Source organism: Stenella coeruleoalba (assembly GCF_951394435.1).
Source record: "Stenella coeruleoalba genome assembly, contig: scaffold_61, whole genome shotgun sequence".
Lineage (NCBI taxonomy): Eukaryota > Metazoa > Chordata > Mammalia > Artiodactyla > Delphinidae > Stenella > Stenella coeruleoalba.
This window is the reverse complement of record NW_027646361.1, coordinates 1,746,931-1,768,421: the sequence shown is the minus strand read 5'-3', so window position 1 is coordinate 1,768,421 and position 21,491 is coordinate 1,746,931. Positions and strand designations below refer to the sequence as shown.

Sequence of the window (21,491 nt, the reverse complement as noted above, 5' to 3'; positions counted from 1 at the left end):
ATTTAACTCTCATTTCCCACCAGGAAGAGGAATTAACCAAAGGCTCAGCGTGCCGTGCCGGAACCAGATTAGGGCCTGAAGCCATCCTGCGGTGTTGCGGCCAGCTCACAAGAAAGCGAGTTGAAGAAAGGAGCTCAGGGGCACTGTAATTCACAAACCTGCAGAGTTATAAATGACAGCTATCGTCCAAAAATAGACTGAAGTAAGGCTGCCAAGAGGACTTGAAAACGGGGCAGAATTGCAGGAAACCGATTTCAGGAGGTAGACTGGAATTGCATTGAAAGCATAGGAAAAGAGGCAGAACGTCCACAATGATGCACTTGGCCAAAAAGGGCGTATGTGTTTTTTCCTGAATATATTCAGGAAAAAACGCATACGCCCTTTTTGGCCAACCAAGCAAGCTTGCAAAGGAAATCTGCACTACAATGAAGTCTCACTTCCCCCCGGTCAAAAGGGCCATCTGAAAAAAGTGTAAAATCCAGAAAGGCAGGACAGGCCATGGAGAACTGGGAGCCTTGTTATGCTGATGGGCGGGATGTAAATTGCCAACAACCACTCGGGAGAAGTGTATGGTGTTTCCTGAAACATCTAAAAAACAAAGCAACAGAGCCTAGGGCACTTCCACTTATGGTCCTATAGCTTAGGGAATTTAAAATCAAAAAGACACAGCCACCCCAAAGTTTGGAACGGCTCTGTTTACAAGAACCTCGTTTATAGTATAAGTTCAACATCGCAGAAAGTGAAAAATGGATAAAGAAGTTGTGGTATTTACTTAAAAAGCAATATCACTCAGCAATGAAATCTGTGTCATCAGGCCCTTAGCAGCACAATGAGTGGATTCAGGTATGATGATTCTAACTGAAATAAGTCACACAGAAAAAGAAACATCATAAGGTATCAGTAATACACGGAATGTAAACTTGGCTACACAGGAACTGAATTACAGAACAGAACAGGGTCTCAAATTACGAAAACCAACTTATGCTTGCTTAAGGGTAAAGGTGAGTTGGGGTGCTGCATAAAACCAGAGATTGAAATGAGCACAGATAAAGTTCCTTAAGCCAAATATGGAATAGACAAGAGCTACTCCTTGCTCAGCGAAATGGACTCAACACCGCATATTAAACGCCTAAGAATGTACCTGACTAGTAAGTATCTTAAAACCTATGGATTGCTATGTCTCCGAAAGAGAATCAAGCATGTGTACAGGGGCATAAACGCAGCAGTGATAGGATTGCAGAGGTTCGGTGAGCAAATGAAGTCCCTTTGAAGTCATATTGCATGGTACCCATTCCACGGGTTTCAACTACCCAGGTTTTAGGTATTCTTCCTTCAGCTAAAACATGCATGTGGAACCCAAGTATTATCAACCATGTGAACGGGAGACATGTTCAAATATGTCTCAGTTTTCCTCCCCTGGTACTCGGGTGCAACATTCCAGATGCTTTACTAACACTCTCCGCACTTGGAGAGTCAGCGCCTTTAACCTCCTGTTTGGCCCAGTTTGCAATTTCTGCGGAAGATGAACAGGAATAGGGAGAACCAATGAGAGGCTAGCTGGAGGTGTCTGGACGGGCAAATTTAACTCTCATTTCCCACCAGGAAGAGGAATTAACCAAAGGCTCAGCGTGCCGTGCCGGAACCAGATTAGGGCCTGAAGCCATCCTGCGGTGTTGCGGCCAGCTCAAAAGAAAGCGAGTTGAAGAAAGGAGCTCAGGGGCACTGTAATTCACAAACCTGCAGAGTTATAAATGACAGCTATCGTCCAAAAATAGACTGAAGTAAGGCTGCCAAGAGGACTTGAAAGCGGAGCAGAATTGCAGGAAACCAATTTCAGGAGGTAGACTGGAATTGCATTGAAAGCATAGGAAAAGAGGCTGAACGTCCACAATGATGCACTTGGCCAAAAAGGGCGTATGCGTTTTTTCCTGAATATATTCAGGAAAAAACGCATACGCCCTTTTTGGCCAACCAAGCAAGCTTGCAAAGGAAATCTGCACTACAATGAAGTCTCACTTCCCCCAGGTCAAAAGGGCCATCTGAAAAAAGTGTAAAATCCAGAAAGGCAGGACAGGCCATGGAGAACTGGGAGCCTTGTTATGCTGATGGGCGGGATGTAAATTGCCAACAACCACTCGGGAGAAGTGTATGGTGTTTCCTGAAACATCTAAAAAACAAAGCAACAGAGCTTAGGGCACTTCCACTTATGGTCCTATAGTTTAGGGAATTTAAAATCAAAAAGACACAGCCACCCCAAAATTTGGAACGGCTCTGTTTACAAGAACCTCATTTACAGTACAAGTTCAACATCGCAGAAAGTGAAAAATGGATAAAGAAGTTGTGGTATTTACTTAAAAAGCAATATCACTCAGCAATGAAATCTGTGTCATCAGGCCGTTAGCAGCACAATGAGTGGATTCAGGTATGATGATTCTAACTGAAATAAGTCACACAGAAAAAGAAACATCATAAGATATCAGTAATACACGGAATGTAAACTTGGCTACACAGGAACTGAATTACAGAACAGAACAGGGTCTCAAATTTCGAAAACCAACTTATGCTTGCTTAAGGGGAAAGGTGAGTTGGGGTGCTGCATAAAAGCAGAGATTGAAATGAGCACAGATAAAGTTCCTTAAGCCAAATGTGGAATAGACAAGAGCTACTCCTTGCTCAACGAAATGGACTCAACACCCCATATTAAACGCCTAAGAATGTACCTGACTAGTAAGTATCTTAAAACCTATGGATTGCTATGTCTCCGAAAGAGAATCAAGCATGTGTACAGGGGCATAAACGCAGCAGTGATAGGATTGGAGAGGTTCGGTGAGCAAATGAAGACCGTTTGAAGTCATATTGCATGGTACCCATTCCCCGGGTTTCAACTACCCAGGTTTTAGGTATTCTTCCTTCAGCTAAAACATGCATGTGGAACCCAAGTATTATCAACCATGTGAATGGGAGACGTGTTCAAATATGTCTCAGTTTTCCTCCCCTGGTACTCGGGTGCAACATTCCAGACGCTTTACTAACACTCTCCCCACTTGGAGAGTCAGCGCCTTTAACCTCCTGTTTGGCCCAGTTTGCAATTTCTGCGGAACATGAACAGGAATAGCGAGAACCAATGAGAGGCTAGCCGGAGGTGTCTGGATGGGCAAATTTAACTCTCATTTCCCACCAGGAAGAGGAAATAACCAAAGGCTCTTTGTGCCGTGCCGGAACCAGATTAGGGCCTGAAGCCATCCTGCGGTGTTGCGGCCAGCTCACAAGAAAACGAGTTGAAGAAAGGAGCTCAGGGGCACTGTAATTCACAAACCTGCAGAGTTATAAATGACAGCTATCGTCCAAAAATAGACTGAAGTAAGGCTGCCAAGAGGACTTGAAAGCGGGGCAGAATTGCAGGAAACCGATTTCAGGAGGTAGACTGGAATTGCATTGAAAGCATAGGAAAAGAGGCCGAACGTCCACAATGATGCACTTGGCCAAAAAGGGCGTATGCGTTTTTTCCTGAATATATTCAGGAAAAAACGCATACGCCCTTTTTGGCCAACCAAGCAAGCTTGCAAAGGAAATCTGCACTACAATGAAGTCTCACTTCCCCTCGGTCAAAAGGGCCATCTGAAAAAAGTGTAAAATCCAGAAAGGCAGGACTGGCCATGGAGAACTGGGAGCCTTGTTATGCTGATGGGCGGGATGTAAATTGCCAACAACCACTCGGGAGAAGTGTATGGTGTTTCCTGAAACATCTAAAATACAAAGCAACAGAACCTAGGGCACTTCCACTTATGGTCCTATAGCTTAGGGAAATTAAAATCAAAAAGACACAGCCACCCCAAAGTTTGGAACGGCTCTGTTTACAAGAACCTCGTTTACAGTACAAGTTCAACATCGCAGAAAGTGAAAAATGGATAAAGAATTTGTGGTATTCACTTACAAAGCAATATCACGCAGCAATGAAATCTGTGTCATCAGGCCCTTAGCAGCACAATGAGTGGATTCAGGTATGATGATTGTAACTGAAATAAGTCACACAGAAAAAGAAACATCATAAGATATCAGTAATACACGGAATGTAAACTTGGCTACACAGGAACTGAATTACAGAACAGAACAGGGTCTCAAATTTCGAAAACCAACTTATGCTTGCTTAAGGGGAAAGGTGAGTTGGGGTGCTGCATAAAACCAGAGATTGAAATGAGCACAGATAAAGTTCCTTAAGCCAAATATGGAATAGACAAGAGCTACTCCTTGCTCAACGAAATGGACTCAACACCGCATATTAAACGCCTAAGAATGTACCTGACCAGTAAGTATCTTAAAACCTATGGATTGCTATGTCTCCGAAAGAGAATCAAGCATGTGTACAGGGGCATAAACGCAGCAGTGATAGGATTGGAGAGGTTCAGTGAGAAAATGAAGACCCTTTGAAGTCATATTGCATGGTACCCATTCCACGGGTTTCAACTACCCAGATTTTAGGTATTCTTCCTTCAGCTAAAACATGCATGTGGAACCTAGAGTATGATCAACCATGTGATCGGGAGACGTGTTCAAATATGTCTCAGTTTTCCTCCCCTGGTACTCGGGTGCAACATTCCAGACGCTTTACTAACACTCTCCCCACTTGGAGAGTCAGTCCCTTTAACCTCCTGTTTGGCCCAGTTTGCAATTTCTGTGGAAGATGAACAGGAATAGCGAGAACCAATGAGAGACTAGCTGGAGGTGTCTGGATGGGCAAATTTAACTCTCATTTCCCACCAGGAAGAGGAATTAACCAAAGGCTCAGCGTGCCGTGCCGGAACCAGATTAGGGCCTGTAGACATCCTGTGGTGTTGCGGCCAGGTCACAAGAAAGCGAGTTGAAGAAAGGAGCTCAGGGGCACTGTAATTCACAAACCTGCAGAGTTATAAATGACAGCTATCGTCCAAAAATAGACTGAAGTAAGGCTGCCAAGAGGACTTGAAAGCGGGGCAGAATTGCAGGAAACCGATTTCAGGAGGTAGACTGGAATTGCATTGAAGGCATAGGAAAAGAGGCAGAACGTCCACAATGATGCACTTGGCCAAAAAGGGCACTTGGCCAAAAAGGGCCAAAAAGGGCGAATATATTCAGGAAAAAACGCATATGCCCTTTTTGGCGAACAAAGCAAACTTGCAAAGGAAATCTGCACTACAATGAAGTCTCACTTCCCCCCGGTCAAAAGGGCCATCTGAAAAAAGTGTAAAATCCAGAAAGGCAGGACAGGCCATGGAGAACTGGGAGCCTTGTTATGCTGATGGGCGGGATGTAAATTGCCAACAACCACTCGGGAGAAGTGTATGGTGTTTCCTGAAACATCTAAAAAACAAAGCAACAGAACCTAGGGCACTTCCACTTATGGTCCTATAGCTTAGGGAAATTAAAATCAAAAAGACACAGCCACCCCAAAATTTGGGACGCCTCTGTTTACAAGAACCTCGTTTACAGTACAAGTTCAACATCGCAGAAAGTGAAAAATGGATAAAGAAGTTGTGGTATTTACTTACAAAGCAATATCACTCAGCAATGAAATCTGTGTCATCAGGCCCTTAGCAGCACAATGAGTGGATTCAGGTATGATGATTCTAACTGAAATAAGTCACACAGAAAAAGAAACATCATAAGATATCAGTAATACACGGAATGTAAACTTGGCTACACAGGAACTGCATTCCAAAACAGAACAGGGTCTCAAATTTAGAAAACCAACTTATGCTTGCTTAAGGGGAAAGGTGAGTTGGGGTGCTGCATAAAACCAGAGATTGAAATGAGCACAGATAAAGTTCCTTAAGTCAAATATGGAATAGACAAGAGCTACTCCTTGCTCAACGAAATGGACTCAAAACCCCATATTAAACGCCTAAGAATGTACCTGACTAGTAAGTATCTTAAAACCTATGGATCGCTATGTCTCCAAAAGAGAATCAAGCGTGTGTACAGGGGCATAAACGCAGCAGTGATAGGATTGGAGAGGTTCGGTGAGCAAATGAAGACCGTTTGAAGTCATATTGCATGGTACCCATTCCCCGGGTTTCAACTACCCAGGTTTTAGGTATTCTTCCTTCAGCTAAAACATGCATGTGGAACCCAGAGTATGATCAACCATGTGAACGGGAGACGTGTTCAAATATGTCTCAGTTTTCCTCCCCTGGTACTCGGGTGCAACATTCCAGACGCTTTACTAACACTCTCCCGACTTGGAGAGTCAGTCCCCTTAACCTCCTGTTTGGCCCAGTTTGCAATTTCTGCGGAAGATGAACAGGAATAGCGAGAACCAATGAGAGGCTAGCTGGAGGTCTCTTGACGGGCAAATTCAACTCTCATTTCCCACCAGGAAGAGGAATTAACCAAAGGCTCAGCATGCCGGGCCGGAACCAGATTAGGGCCTGAAGCCATCCTGCGGTGTTGCGGCCAGGTCACAAGAAAGCGAGTTGAAGAAAGGAGCTCAGGGGCACTGTAATTCACAATCCTGCAGAGTTATAAATGACAGCTATCGTCCAAAAATAGACTGAAGTAAGGCTGCCAAGAGGACTTGAAAGCGGGGCAGAATTGCAGGAAACCGATTTCAGGAGGTAGACTGGAATTGCATTGAAAGCATAGGAAAAGAGGCAGAACGTCCACAATGATGCACTTGGCCAAAAAGGGCGTATGCGTTTTTTCCTGAATATATTCAGGAAAAAACGCATACGCCCTTTTTGGCCAACCAAGCAAGCTTGCAAAGGAAATCTGCACTACAATGAAGTCTCACTTCCCCCCGGTCAAAAGGGCCATCTGAAAAAAGGGTAAAATCCAGAAAGGCAGGACAGGCCATGGAGAACTGGGAGCCTTGTTATGCTGATGGGCGGGATGTAAATTGCCAAGAACCACTTGGGAGAAGTGTATGGTGTTTCCTGAAACAACTAAAAAACAAAGCAACAGAACCTAGGGCACTTCCACTTATGGTCCTATAGCTTAGGGAAATTAAAATCAAAAAGACACAGCCACCCCAAAGTTTGGAATGGCTCTGTTTACAAGAACCTCGTTTACAGTACAAGTTCAACATCGCAGAAAGTGAAAAATGGATAAAGAAGTTGTGGTATTCACTTACAATGCAGTATCACTCAGCAATGAAATCTATGTCATCAGGCCCGTAGCAGCACAATGAGTGGATTCAGGTATGATGATTCTAACTGAAATAAGTCACACAGAAAAAGAAACATCATAAGATATCAGTAATACACGGAATATAAACTTGGCTACCCAGGAACTGAATTACAGAACAGAACAGGGTCTCAAATTTAGAAAACCAACTTATACTTGCTTAAGGGGAAAGGTGAGTTGGGGTGCTGCATAAAACCAGAGATTGAAATGAGCACAGATAAAGTTCCTTAAGCCAAATATGGAATAGACAAGAGCTACTCCTTGCTCAACGAAATGGACTCAACACCGCATATTAAACGCCTTAGAATGTACCTGACTATTAAGTATCTTAAAACCTATGGATTGCTATGTCTCCGAAAGAGAATCAAGCATGTGTACAGGGGCATAAACGCAGCAGTGATAGGATTGGAGAGGTTCGGTGAGCAAATGAAGACCCTTTGAAGTCATATTGCATGGTACCCATTCCACGGGTTTCAACTACCCAGGTTTAAGGTATTCTTCCTTCAGCTAAAACATGCATGTGGAACCTAGATTATGATCAACCATGTGATCGGGAGACGTGTTCAAATATGTCTCAGTTTTCGTACCCTGGTACTCGGGTGCAACATTCCAGATGCTTTACTAACTCTCTCCCGACTTGGAGAGTCAGTCCCTTTAACCTCCTGTTTGGCCCAGTTTGCAATTTCTGCGGAAGATGAACAGGAATAGCGAGAACCAATGAGAGGCTAGCTGGAGGTGTCTGGACGGGCAAATTTAACTCTCATTTCCCACCAGGAAGAGGAAATAACCAAAGGCTCAGCGTGCCGTACCGGAACCGGATTAGGGCCTGAAGCCATCCTGCGGTGTTGCGGCCAGCTCAAAAGAAAGCGAGTTGAAGAAAGGAGCTCAGGGGCACTGTAATTCACAAACCTGCAGAGTTATAAATGACAGCTATCGTCCAAAAATATACTGAAGTAAGGCTGCCAAGAGGACTTGAAAGCGGGGCAGAATTGCAGGAAACCGATTTCAGGAGGTAGACTGGAATTGCATTGAAAGCATAGGAAAAGAGGCAGAACGTCCACAATGATGCACTTGGCCAAAAAGGGCGTATGCGTTTTTTCCTGAATATATTCAGGAAAAAACGCATACGCCCTTTTTGGCCAACCAAGCAAGCTTGCAAAGGAAATCTGCACTACAATGAAGTCTCACTTCCCCCCGGTCAAAAGGGCCATCTGAAAAAAGTGTAAAATCCAGAAAGGCAGGACAGGCCATGGAGAACTGGGAGCCTTGTTATGCTGATGGGCGGGATGTAAATTGCCAACAACCACTCGGGAGAAGTGTATGGTGTTTCCTGAAACATCGAAAAAACAAAGCAACAGAGTCTAGGACACTTCCACTTATGGTCCTATAGCTTAGGGAAATTAAAATCAAAAAGACACAGCCACCCCAAAGTTTGGAACGGCTCTGTTTACAAGAAACTCGTTTATAGTACAAGTTCAACATCGCAGAAAGTGAAAAATGGATAAAGAAGTTGTGGTATTTACTTACAAAGCAACATCACTCAGCAATGAAATCTGTGTCACAAGGCCCTTAGCAGCACAATGAGTGGATTCAGGTATGATGATTCTAACTGAAATAAGTCACACAGAAAAAGAAACATCATAAGATATCAGTAATACACGGAATGGAAACTTGGCTACACAGGAACTGAATTACAGAACAGAACAGGGTCTCAAATTTAGAAAACCAACTTATGCTTGCTTAAGGGGAAAGGTGAGTTGGGTTGCTGCATAAAATCAGAGATTGAAATGAGCACAGATAAAGTTCCTTAAGCCAAATATGGAATAGACAACAGCTACTCCTTACTCAACGAAATGGACTCAACACCGCATATTAAATGCCTAAGAATGTACCTGACTAGTAAGTATCTTAAAACCTATGGATTGCCATGTCTCTGAAAGAGAATCAAGCATGTGTACAGGGGCATAAACGCAGCAGTGATAGGATTGGAGAGGTTCGGTGAGCAAATGAAGACCCTTTGAAGTCATATTGCATGGTACCCATTACACGGGTCTCAACTCTCCAGGTTTAAGGTATTCTTCCTTCAGCTAAAACATGCATGTGGAACCCAGAGTATGATCAACCGTGTGAACGGGAGACGTGTTCAAATATGTCTCAGTTTTCCTCCCCTGGTACTCGGGTGCAACATTCCAGATGCTTTACTAACACTCTCCCTACTTGGAGAGTCAGCGCCTTTAACCTCCTGTTTGCCCCAGTTTGCAATTTCTGCGGAAGATGAACAGGAATAGCGAGAACCAATGAGAGACTACCTGGAGGTGTCTGAACGGGCAAATTTAACTCTCATTTCCCACCAGGAAGAGGAATTAAGCAAAGGCTCAGCGTGCCATGCCGGAACCACATTAGGGCCTGAAGACATCCTGCGGTGTTGCGGCCAGATCACAAGAAAGCGAGTTGAAGAAAGGAGCTCAGGGGCACTGTAATTCACAAACCTGCAGAGTTATAAATGACAGCTATCATCCAAAAATAGACTGAAGTAAGGCTGCCAAGAGGACTTGAAAGCGGGGCAGAATTGCAGGAAACCGATTTCAGGAGGTAGACAGGAATTGCATTTCAAGCATAGGAAAAGAGGCAGAACGTCCACAGTGATGCACTTGGCCAAAAAGGGCGTATGCGTTTTTTCCTGAATATATTCAGGAAAAAACGCATACGCCCTTTTTGGCCAACCAAGCAAGCTTGCAAAGGAAATCTGCACTACAATGAAGTCTCACTTCCCCCCGGTCAAAAGGGCCATCTGAAAAAATTGTAAAATCCAAAAAGGCAGGACAGGACATGGAGAACTGGGAGCCTTGTTATGCTGATGGGTGGGATGTAAATTGACAACAGCCACTCCGGAGAAGTGTATGGTGTTTCCTGAAACATCTAAAAAACAAAGCAACAGAGCCTAGTGCACTTCCACTTATGGTCCTATAGCTTAGGGAAATTAAAATCAAAAAGACACAGCCACCCCAAAGTTTGGGACGCCTCTGTTTACAAGAACCTCGTTTACCGTACAAGTTCAATATCACAGAAAGTGAAAAATGGATAAAGAAGTTGTGGTACTCATGTACAATGCAATATCACTCAGCAATGAAATCTATGTCACCAGGCCCGTAGCAGCATAATGAGTGGATTCGGGTATGGTGATTCTAACTGAAATAAGTCCCACAGAAAAAGAAACATCAAAAAATATCACTAATACATGGAATTTAAACTTGGCTACAGAGGAACTGAATTACAAAACAGAACAGGGTCTCAAATTTAGAAAACCAACTTATGCTTGCTTAAGGGGAAAGGTGAGTTGGGGTGCTGCATAAAACCAGAGATTGAAATGAGCACAGATAAAGTTCCTTAAGCCAAATATGGAATAGACAAGAGCTACTCCTTGCTCAACGAAATGGACTCCACACCCCATATTAAACGCCTAAGAATATACCTGACTAGTAAGTATCTTAAAACCTATGGATTGCTATGTCTCCAAAAGAGAATCAAGCGTGTGTACAAGGGTCATAAACGCAGCAGTGATAGGATTGGAGAGATTCGGTGAGCAAATGAAGACCCATTGAAGTCATATTGCATGGTACCCATTCCACGGGTTTCAACTACCCAGGTTTAAGGTATTCTTCCTTCAGCTAAAACATGCATGTGGAACCCAGAGTATGATCAACCATGTGATCGGGAGACGTGTTCAAATATGTCTCAGTTTTCGTACCCTGGTACTCGGGTGCAACATTCCAGATGCTTTACTAACTCTCTCCCGACTTGGAGAGTCAGTCCCTTTAACCTCCTGTTTGGCCCAGTTTGCAATTTCTGCGGAAGATGAACAGGAATAGCGAGAACCAATGAGAGGCTAGCTGGAGGTGTCTGGACGGGCAAATTTAACTCTCATTTCCCACCAGGAAGAGGAAATAACCAAAGGCTCAGCGTGCCGTACCGGAACCGGATTAGGGCCTGAAGCCATCCTGCGGTGTTGCGGCCAGCTCAAAAGAAAGCGAGTTGAAGAAAGGAGCTCAGGGGCACTGTAATTCACAAACCTGCAGAGTTATAAATGACAGCTATCGTCCAAAAATATACTGAAGTAAGGCTGCCAAGAGGACTTGAAAGCGGGGCAGAATTGCAGGAAACCGATTTCAGGAGGTAGACTGGAATTGCATTGAAAGCATAGGAAAAGAGGCAGAACGTCCACAATGATGCACTTGGCCAAAAAGGGCGTATGCGTTTTTTCCTGAATATATTCAGGAAAAAACGCATACGCCCTTTTTGGCCAACCAAGCAAGCTTGCAAAGGAAATCTGCACTACAATGAAGTCTCACTTCCCCCCGGTCAAAAGGGCCATCTGAAAAAAGTGTAAAATCCAGAAAGGCAGGACAGGCCATGGAGAACTGGGAGCCTTGTTATGCTGATGGGCGGGATGTAAATTGCCAACAACCACTCGGGAGAAGTGTATGGTGTTTCCTGAAACATCGAAAAAACAAAGCAACAGAGTCTAGGACACTTCCACTTATGGTCCTATAGCTTAGGGAAATTAAAATCAAAAAGACACAGCCACCCCAAAGTTTGGAACGGCTCTGTTTACAAGAAACTCGTTTATAGTACAAGTTCAACATCGCAGAAAGTGAAAAATGGATAAAGAAGTTGTGGTATTTACTTACAAAGCAACATCACTCAGCAATGAAATCTGTGTCACAAGGCCCTTAGCAGCACAATGAGTGGATTCAGGTATGATGATTCTAACTGAAATAAGTCACACAGAAAAAGAAACATCATAAGATATCAGTAATACACGGAATGGAAACTTGGCTACACAGGAACTGAATTACAGAACAGAACAGGGTCTCAAATTTAGAAAACCAACTTATGCTTGCTTAAGGGGAAAGGTGAGTTGGGTTGCTGCATAAAATCAGAGATTGAAATGAGCACAGATAAAGTTCCTTAAGCCAAATATGGAATAGACAACAGCTACTCCTTACTCAACGAAATGGACTCAACACCGCATATTAAATGCCTAAGAATGTACCTGACTAGTAAGTATCTTAAAACCTATGGATTGCCATGTCTCTGAAAGAGAATCAAGCATGTGTACAGGGGCATAAACGCAGCAGTGATAGGATTGGAGAGGTTCGGTGAGCAAATGAAGACCCTTTGAAGTCATATTGCATGGTACCCATTACACGGGTCTCAACTCTCCAGGTTTAAGGTATTCTTCCTTCAGCTAAAACATGCATGTGGAACCCAGAGTATGATCAACCGTGTGAACGGGAGACGTGTTCAAATATGTCTCAGTTTTCCTCCCCTGGTACTCGGGTGCAACATTCCAGATGCTTTACTAACACTCTCCCTACTTGGAGAGTCAGCGCCTTTAACCTCCTGTTTGCCCCAGTTTGCAATTTCTGCGGAAGATGAACAGGAATAGCGAGAACCAATGAGAGACTACCTGGAGGTGTCTGAACGGGCAAATTTAACTCTCATTTCCCACCAGGAAGAGGAATTAAGCAAAGGCTCAGCGTGCCATGCCGGAACCACATTAGGGCCTGAAGACATCCTGCGGTGTTGCGGCCAGATCACAAGAAAGCGAGTTGAAGAAAGGAGCTCAGGGGCACTGTAATTCACAAACCTGCAGAGTTATAAATGACAGCTATCATCCAAAAATAGACTGAAGTAAGGCTGCCAAGAGGACTTGAAAGCGGGGCAGAATTGCAGGAAACCGATTTCAGGAGGTAGACAGGAATTGCATTTCAAGCATAGGAAAAGAGGCAGAACGTCCACAGTGATGCACTTGGCCAAAAAGGGCGTATGCGTTTTTTCCTGAATATATTCAGGAAAAAACGCATACGCCCTTTTTGGCCAACCAAGCAAGCTTGCAAAGGAAATCTGCACTACAATGAAGTCTCACTTCCCCCCGGTCAAAAGGGCCATCTGAAAAAATTGTAAAATCCAAAAAGGCAGGACAGGACATGGAGAACTGGGAGCCTTGTTATGCTGATGGGTGGGATGTAAATTGACAACAGCCACTCCGGAGAAGTGTATGGTGTTTCCTGAAACATCTAAAAAACAAAGCAACAGAGCCTAGTGCACTTCCACTTATGGTCCTATAGCTTAGGGAAATTAAAATCAAAAAGACACAGCCACCCCAAAGTTTGGGACGCCTCTGTTTACAAGAACCTCGTTTACCGTACAAGTTCAATATCACAGAAAGTGAAAAATGGATAAAGAAGTTGTGGTACTCATGTACAATGCAATATCACTCAGCAATGAAATCTATGTCACCAGGCCCGTAGCAGCATAATGAGTGGATTCGGGTATGGTGATTCTAACTGAAATAAGTCCCACAGAAAAAGAAACATCAAAAAATATCACTAATACATGGAATTTAAACTTGGCTACAGAGGAACTGAATTACAAAACAGAACAGGGTCTCAAATTTAGAAAACCAACTTATGCTTGCTTAAGGGGAAAGGTGAGTTGGGGTGCTGCATAAAACCAGAGATTGAAATGAGCACAGATAAAGTTCCTTAAGCCAAATATGGAATAGACAAGAGCTACTCCTTGCTCAACGAAATGGACTCCACACCCCATATTAAACGCCTAAGAATATACCTGACTAGTAAGTATCTTAAAACCTATGGATTGCTATGTCTCCAAAAGAGAATCAAGCGTGTGTACAAGGGTCATAAACGCAGCAGTGATAGGATTGGAGAGATTCGGTGAGCAAATGAAGACCCATTGAAGTCATATTGCATGGTACCCATTCCACGGGTTTCAACTACCCAGGTTTAAGGTATTCTTCCTTCAGCTAAAACATGCATGTGGAACCCAGAGTATGATCAACCATGTGATCGGGAGACGTGTTCAAATATGTCTCAGTTTTTGTACCCTGGTACTCGGGTGCAACATTCCAGACGCTTTACTAACACTCTCCCCACTTGGAGAGTCAGCGCCTTTAAACTCCTGTTTGGCCCAGTTTGCAATTTCTGCGGAAGATGAACAGGAATAGCGAGAACCAATGAGAGGCTAGCTGGAGGTGTCTGGACGGGCAAATTTAACTCTCATTTCCCACCAGGAAGAGGAAATAACCAAAGGCTCAGCGTGCCGTACCGGAACCGGATTAGGGCCTGAAGCCATCCTGCGGTGTTGCGGCCAGCTCAAAAGAAAGAGAGTTGAAGAAAGGAGCTCAGGGGCACTGTAATTCACAAACCTGCAGAGTTATAAATGACAGCTATCGTCCAAAAATAGACTGAAGTAAGGCTGCCAAGAGGACTTGAAAGCGGGGCAGAATTGCAGGAAACCGATTTCAGGAGGTAGACTGGAATTGCATTGAAAGCATAGGAAAAGAGGCAGAACGTCCACAATGATGCACTTGGCCAAAAAGGGCGTATGCGTTTTTTCCTGAATATATTCAGGAAAAAACGCATACGCCCTTTTTGGCCAACCAAGCAAGCTTGCAAAGGAAATCTGCACTACAATGAAGTCTCACTTCCCCCCGGTCAAAAGGGCCATCTGAAAAAAGGGTAAAATCCAGAAAGGCAGGACAGGCCATGGAGAACTGGGAGCCTTGTTATGCTGATGGGCGGGATGTAAATTGCCAACAACCACTCGGGAGAAGTGTATGGTGTTTCCTGAAACATCGAAAAAACAAAGCAACAGAGTCTAGGACACTTCCACTTATGGTCCTATAGCTTAGGGAAATTAAAATCAAAAAGACACAGCCACCCCAAAGTTTGGAACGGCTCTGTTTACAAGAAACTCGTTTATAGTACAAGTTCAACATCGCAGAAAGTGAAAAATGGATAAAGAAGTTGTGGTATTTACTTACAAAGCAACATCACTCAGCAATGAAATCTGTGTCACAAGGCCCTTAGCAGCACAATGAGTGGATTCAGGTATGATGATTCTAACTGAAATAAGTCACACAGAAAAAGAAACATCATAAGATATCAGTAATACACGGAATGGAAACTTGGCTACACAGGAACTGAATTACAGAACAGAACAGGGTCTCAAATTTAGAAAACCAACTTATGCTTGCTTAAGGGGAAAGGTGAGTTGGGTTGCTGCATAAAATCAGAGATTGAAATGAGCACAGATAAAGTTCCTTAAGCCAAATATGGAATAGACAACAGCTACTCCTTACTCAACGAAATGGACTCAACACCGCATATTAAATGCCTAAGAATGTACCTGACTAGTAAGTATCTTAAAACCTATGGATTGCCATGTCTCTGAAAGAGAATCAAGCATGTGTACAGGGGCATAAACGCAGCAGTGATAGGATTGGAGAGGTTCGGTGAGCAAATGAATACCCTTTGAAGTCATATTGCATGGTACCCATTTCACGGGTCTCAACTCTCCAGGTTTAAGGTATTCTTCCTTCAGCTAAAACATGCATGTGGAACCCAGAGTATGATCAACCGTGTGAACGGGAGACGTGTTCAAATATGTCTCAGTTTTCCTCCCCTGGTACTCGGGTGCAACATTCCAGATGCTTTACTAACACTCTCCCTACTTGGAGAGTCAGCGCCTTTAACCTCCTGTTTGCCCCAGTTTGCAATTTCTGCGGAAGATGAACAGGAATAGCGAGAACCAATGAGAGACTACCTGGAGGTGTCTGAACGGGCAAATTTAACTCTCATTTCTCACCAGGAAGAGGAATTAAGCAAAGGCTCAGCGTGCCATGCCGGAACCACATTAGGGCCTGAAGACATCCTGCGGTGTTGCGGCCAGATCACAAGAAAGCGAGTTGAAGAAAGGAGCTCAGGGGCACTGTAATTCACAAACCTGCAGAGTTATAAATGACAGCTATCATCCAAAAATAGACTGAAGTAAGGCTGCCAAGAGGACTTGAAAGCGGGGCAGAATTGCAGGAAACCGATTTCAGGAGGTAGACAGGAATTGCATTGAAAGCATAGGAAAAGAGGGAGAACGTCCACAGTGATGCACTTGGCCAAAAAGGGCGTATGCGTTTTTTCCTGAATATATTCAGGAAAAAACGCATACGCCCTTTTTGGCCAACCAAGCAAGCTTGCAAAGGAAATCTGCACTACAATGAAGTCTCACTTCCCCCCGGTCAAAAGGGCCATCTGAAAAAATTGTAAAATCCAAAAAGGCAGGACAGGACATGGAGAACTGGGAGCCTTGTTATGCTGATGGGTGGGATGTAAATTGACAACAGCCACTCCGGAGAAGTGTATGGTGTTTCCTGAAACATCTAAAAAACAAAGCAACAGAGCCTAGTGCACTTCCACTTATGGTCCTATAGCTTAGGGAAATTAAAATCAAAAAGACACAGCCACCCCAAAGTTTGGGACGCCTCTGTTTACAAGAACCTCGTTTACCGTACAAGTTCAATATCACAGAAAGTGAAAAATGGATAAAGAAGTTGTGGTACTCATGTACAATGCAATATCACTCAGCAATGAAATCTATGTCACCAGGCCCGTAGCAGCATAATGAGTGGATTCGGGTATGGTGATTCTAACTGAAATAAGTCCCACAGAAAAAGAAACATCAAAAAATATCACTAATACATGGAATTTAAACTTGGCTACAGAGGAACTGAATTACAAAACAGAACAGGGTCTCAAATTTAGAAAACCAACTTATGCTTGCTCAAGGGGAAAGGTGAGTTGGGGTGCTGCATAAAACCAGAGATTGAAATGAGCACAGATAAAGTTCCTTAAGCCAAATATGGAATAGACAAGAGCTACTCCTTGCTCAACGAAATGGACTCCACACCCCATATTAAACGCCTAAGAATATACCTGACTAGTAAGTATCTTAAAACTTACTTATGGATTGCTATGTCTCCAAAAGAGAATCAAGCGTGTGTACAAGGGTCATAAACGCAGCAGTGATAGGATTGGAGAGATTCGGTGAGCAAATGAAGACCCATTGAAGTCATATTGCATGGTACCCATTCCACGGGTTTCAATTACCCAGGCTTAAGGTATTCTTCCTTCAGCTAAAACATGCATGTGGAACCCAGAGTATGATCAACCATGTGATCGGGAGACGTGTTCAAATATGTCTCAGTTTTTGTACCCTGGTAATCGGGTGCAACATTCCAGACGCTTTACTAACACTCTCCCCACTTGGAGAGTCAGTCCCTTTAACCTCCTGTTTGGCCCAGTTTGCAATTTCTGCGGAAGATGAACAGGAATAGGGAGAACCAATGAGAGACTAGCTGGAGGTGTCTGGATGGGCAAATTTAACTCTCATTTCCCACCAGGAAGAGGAATTAACCAAAGGCTCAGTGTGCCGTGCCGGAACCAGATTAGGACCTGAAGCCATCCTGCGGTGTTGCCGCCAGCTCAAAAGAAAGCGAGTTGAAGAAAGGAGCTCAGGGGCACTGTAATTCACAAACCTGCAGAGTTATAAATGACAGCTATCGTCCAAAAATATACTGAAGTAAGGCTGCCAAGAGGACTTGAAAGCGGGGCAGAATTGCAGGAAACCGATTTCAGGAGGTAGACTGGAATTGCATTGAAAGCATAGGAAAAGAGGCAGAATGTGCACAATGATGCACTTGGCCAAAAAGGGCGTATGCGTTTTTTCCTGAATATATTCAGGAAAAAACGCATACGCCCTTTTTGGCCAACCAAGCAAGCTTGCAAAGGAAATCTGCACTACAATGAAGTCTCACTTCCCCCCGGTCAAAAGGGCCATCTGAAAAAAGTGTAAAATCCAGAAAGGCAGGACAGGCCATGGAGAACTGGGAGCCTTGTTATGCTGATGGGCGGGATGTAAATTGCCAACAGACACTCGGGAGAAGTGTATCGTGTTTCCTGAAACATCTAAAAAACAAAGCAACAGAACCTAGGCCACTTCCACTTATGGTCCTATAGCTTAGGGAAATTAAAATCAAAAAGACACAGCCACCCTAAAGTTTGGGACGCCTCTGTTTACAAGAACCTCGTTTACAGTACAAGTTCAACATCGCAGAAAGTGAAAAATGGATAAAGAAGTTGTGGTATTTACTTACAAAGCAATATCACTCAGCAATGAAATCTATGTCATCAGGCCCTTAGCAGCACAATGAGTGGATTCAGGTATGATGATTCTAACTGAAATAAGTCACACAGAAAAAGAAACATCATAAGATATCAGTAATACACGGAATGTAAACTTGGCTACACAGGAACTGAATTACAGAACAGAACAGGGTCTCAAATTTAGAAAACCAACTTATGCTTGCTTAAGGGGAAAGGTGAGTTGGGGTGCTGCATAAAACCAGAGATCGAAATGAGCACAGATAAAGTTCCTTAAGCCAAATATGGAATAGACAAGAGCTACTCCTTGCTCAACGAAATGGACTCAACACCGCATATTAAACGCCTAAGAATGTACCTGACTAGTAAGTATCTTAAAACCTGTGGATTACTATGTCTCCGAAAGAGAATGAAGCATGTGTACAGGGGCATAAACACAGCAGTGAAAGGATTGGAGAGGTTCGGTGAGCAAAAGAAGACCCTTTGAAGTCATATTGCATGGTACCCTTTCCACGGGTTTTAACTACCCAGTTTTAAGGTATTCTTCCTTCAGCTAAAACTTGCATGTGGAACCTAGAGTATGATCAACCATGTGATCGGGAGACGTGTTCAAATATTTCTCAGTTTTCGTATCCTGGTACTCGGGTGCAACATTCCAGACGCTTTACTAACACTCTCCCGACTTGGAGAGTCAATCTCTTAAATCTCCTGTTTGGCGCACTTTGCAATTTCTGCGGAAGATGAACAGGAATAGCGAGAACCAATGAGAGGCTAGCTGGAGGTGTCCTGACGGGCAAATTTAACACTCACATCCCACAAGGAAGAGGAATTAACCAAAGGCTCAGCGTGCCGTGCCAGAACCAGATTAGGGCCTGTAGACATCCTGCGGTGTTGCGGCCAGCTCACAAGAAAGCGAGTTGAAGAAAGGAGCTCAGGGGCACTGTAATTCACAAACCTGCAGAGTTATAAATGACAGCTATCGTCCAAAAATAGACTGAAGTAAGGCTGCCAAGAGGACTTGAAAGTGGGGCAGAATTGCAGGAAACCGATTTCAGGAGGTAGACTGGAATTGCATTGAAAGCACAGGAAAAGAGGCAGAACGTCCACAATGATGCACTTGGCCAAAAAGGGCGTATGCGTTTTTTCCTGAATATATTCAGGAAAAAACGCATACGCCCTTTTTGGCCAACCAAGCAAACTTGCAAAGGAAATCTGCACTACAATGAAGTCTCACTTCCCCCCGGTCAAAAGGGCCATCTGAAAAAAGTGTAAAATCCAGAAAGGCAGGACGGGCCATGGAGAACTGGGAGCCTTGTTATGCTGATGGGCGGGATGTAAATTGCCAACAGACACTCGGGAGAAGTGTATGGTGTTTCCTGAAACATCGAAAAAACAAAGCAACAGAGTCTAGGACACTTCCACTTATGGTCCTATAGCTTAGGGAAATTAAAATCAAAAAGACACAGCCACCCCAAAATTTGGGACGCCTCTGTTTACAAGAACCTCGTTTACAGTACAAGTTCAACATCGCAGAAAGTGAAAAATGGATAAAGAAGTTGTGGTATTTACTTGCAAAGCAATATCACTCAGCAATGAAATCTATGTCATCAGGCCCTTAGCAGCATAATGAGTAGATTCAGGTACGATGATTCTAACTGAAATAAGTCACACAGAAAAAGAAACATCATAAGATATCACTAATACACGGAATGTAAACTTGGCTACACAGGAACTGAATTACAGAACAGAACAGGTTCTCAAATTTAGAAAACCAACTTATGCTTGCTTAAGGGGAAAGGTGAGTTGGGTTGCTGCATAAAACCAGAGATTGAAATGAGCACAGATAAAGTTCCTTAAGCCAAATATGGAATAGACAAGAGCTACTCCTTGCTCAATGAAATGGACTCAACACCGCATATTAAACGCCTAAGAATGTACCTGACTAGTAAGTATCTTAAAACCAATGGATTGCTATGTCTCCGAAAGAGAATCAAGCATGTGTACAGGGGCATAAACGCAGCAGTGATAGGATTGGAGAGGTTCGGTGAGCAAATGAAGACCCTTTGAAGTCATATTGCATTGTACCCATTCCATGGGTTTCAACTACCCAGGTTTTAGGTATTCTTCCTTCAGCTAAAACATGCATGTGGAACCCAGAGTATGATCAACCATGTGATCGGGAGACGTGTTCAAATATGTCTCAGTTTTCCTCCCCTGGTACTCGGGTGCAACATTCCAGACGCTTTACTAACACTCTCCCGACTTGGAGAGTCAGTCCCTTTAACCTCCTGTTTGGCCCAGTTTGCAATTTCTGTGGAAGATGAACAGGAATAGCGAGAACCAATGAGAGACTAGCTGGAGGTGTCTAGATGGGCAAATTTAAGTCTCATTTCCCACCAGGAAGAGGAATTAACCAAAGGCTCAGCGTGCCGTGCCAGAACCAGATTAGGGCCTGAAGACATCCTGCGGTGTTGCGGCCAGGTCACAAGAAAGCGAGTTGAAGAAAGGAGCTCAGGGGCACTGTAATTCACAAACCTGCAGAGTTATAAATGACAGCTATCGTCCAAAAATAGACTGAAGTAAGGCTGCCAAGAGGACTTGAAAGCGGGGCAGAATTGCAGGAAACCGATTTCAGGAGGTAGACTGGAATTGCATTGAAAGCATAGGGAAAGAGGCAGAACGTCCACAATGATGCACTTGGCCAAAAAGGGCGTATGCGTTTTTTCCTGAATATATTCAGGAAAAAACGCATACGCCCTTTTTGGCCAACCAAGCAAACTTGCAAAGGAAATCTGCACTACAATGAAGTCTCACTTCCCACCGGTCAAAAGGGCCATCTGAAAAAAGTGTAAAATCCAGAAAGGCAGGACAGGCCATGGAGAACTAGGAGCCTTGTTATGCTGATGGGCGGGATGTAAATTGCCAACAGACACTCAGGAGAAGTGTATGGTGTTTCCTGAAACATCTAAAAAACAAAGCAACAGAGCCTAGGGCACTTCCACTTATGGTCCTATAGCTTAGGGAAATTAAAATCAAAAAGACACAGCCACCCCAAAGTTTGGAACGGCTCTGTTTACAAGAACCTCGTTTACAGTACAAGTTCAACATCGCAGAAAGTGAAAAATGGATAAAGAAGTTGTGGTATTCACTTACAATGCAGTATCACTCAACAATGAAATCTATGTCATCAGGCCCGTAGCAGCACAATGAGTGGATTCAGGTATGATGATTCTAACTGAAATAAGTCACACAGAAAAAGAAACATCATAAGATATCAGTAATACACGGAATATAAACTTGGCTACACAGGAA

At 43.6% G+C, this 21,491-nt stretch overlaps 1 long non-coding RNA gene across 12 annotated transcripts in view; it reads right to left on the bottom strand.

The window, feature by feature from the left end:
• LOC307181154 overlaps positions 1-21,491 on the bottom strand; it is a 2,002,597-nt gene that overhangs the window by 257,678 nt on the left and 1,723,428 nt on the right. For 3 of the 12 annotated variants that reach the window (XR_013826040.1, XR_013826041.1, XR_013826042.1), the window contains exon 4: positions 773-858. The exons of 7 other annotated variants lie outside the window; for them this stretch is intronic. This is a non-coding gene — a long non-coding RNA (uncharacterized lncRNA). Of the gene's footprint in view, positions 1-772; positions 859-2,351; positions 2,434-21,491 lie in introns of all 12 variants that reach the window. 2 more of the 12 variants (XR_013826043.1, XR_013826044.1) reach the window with 2 other exon arrangements.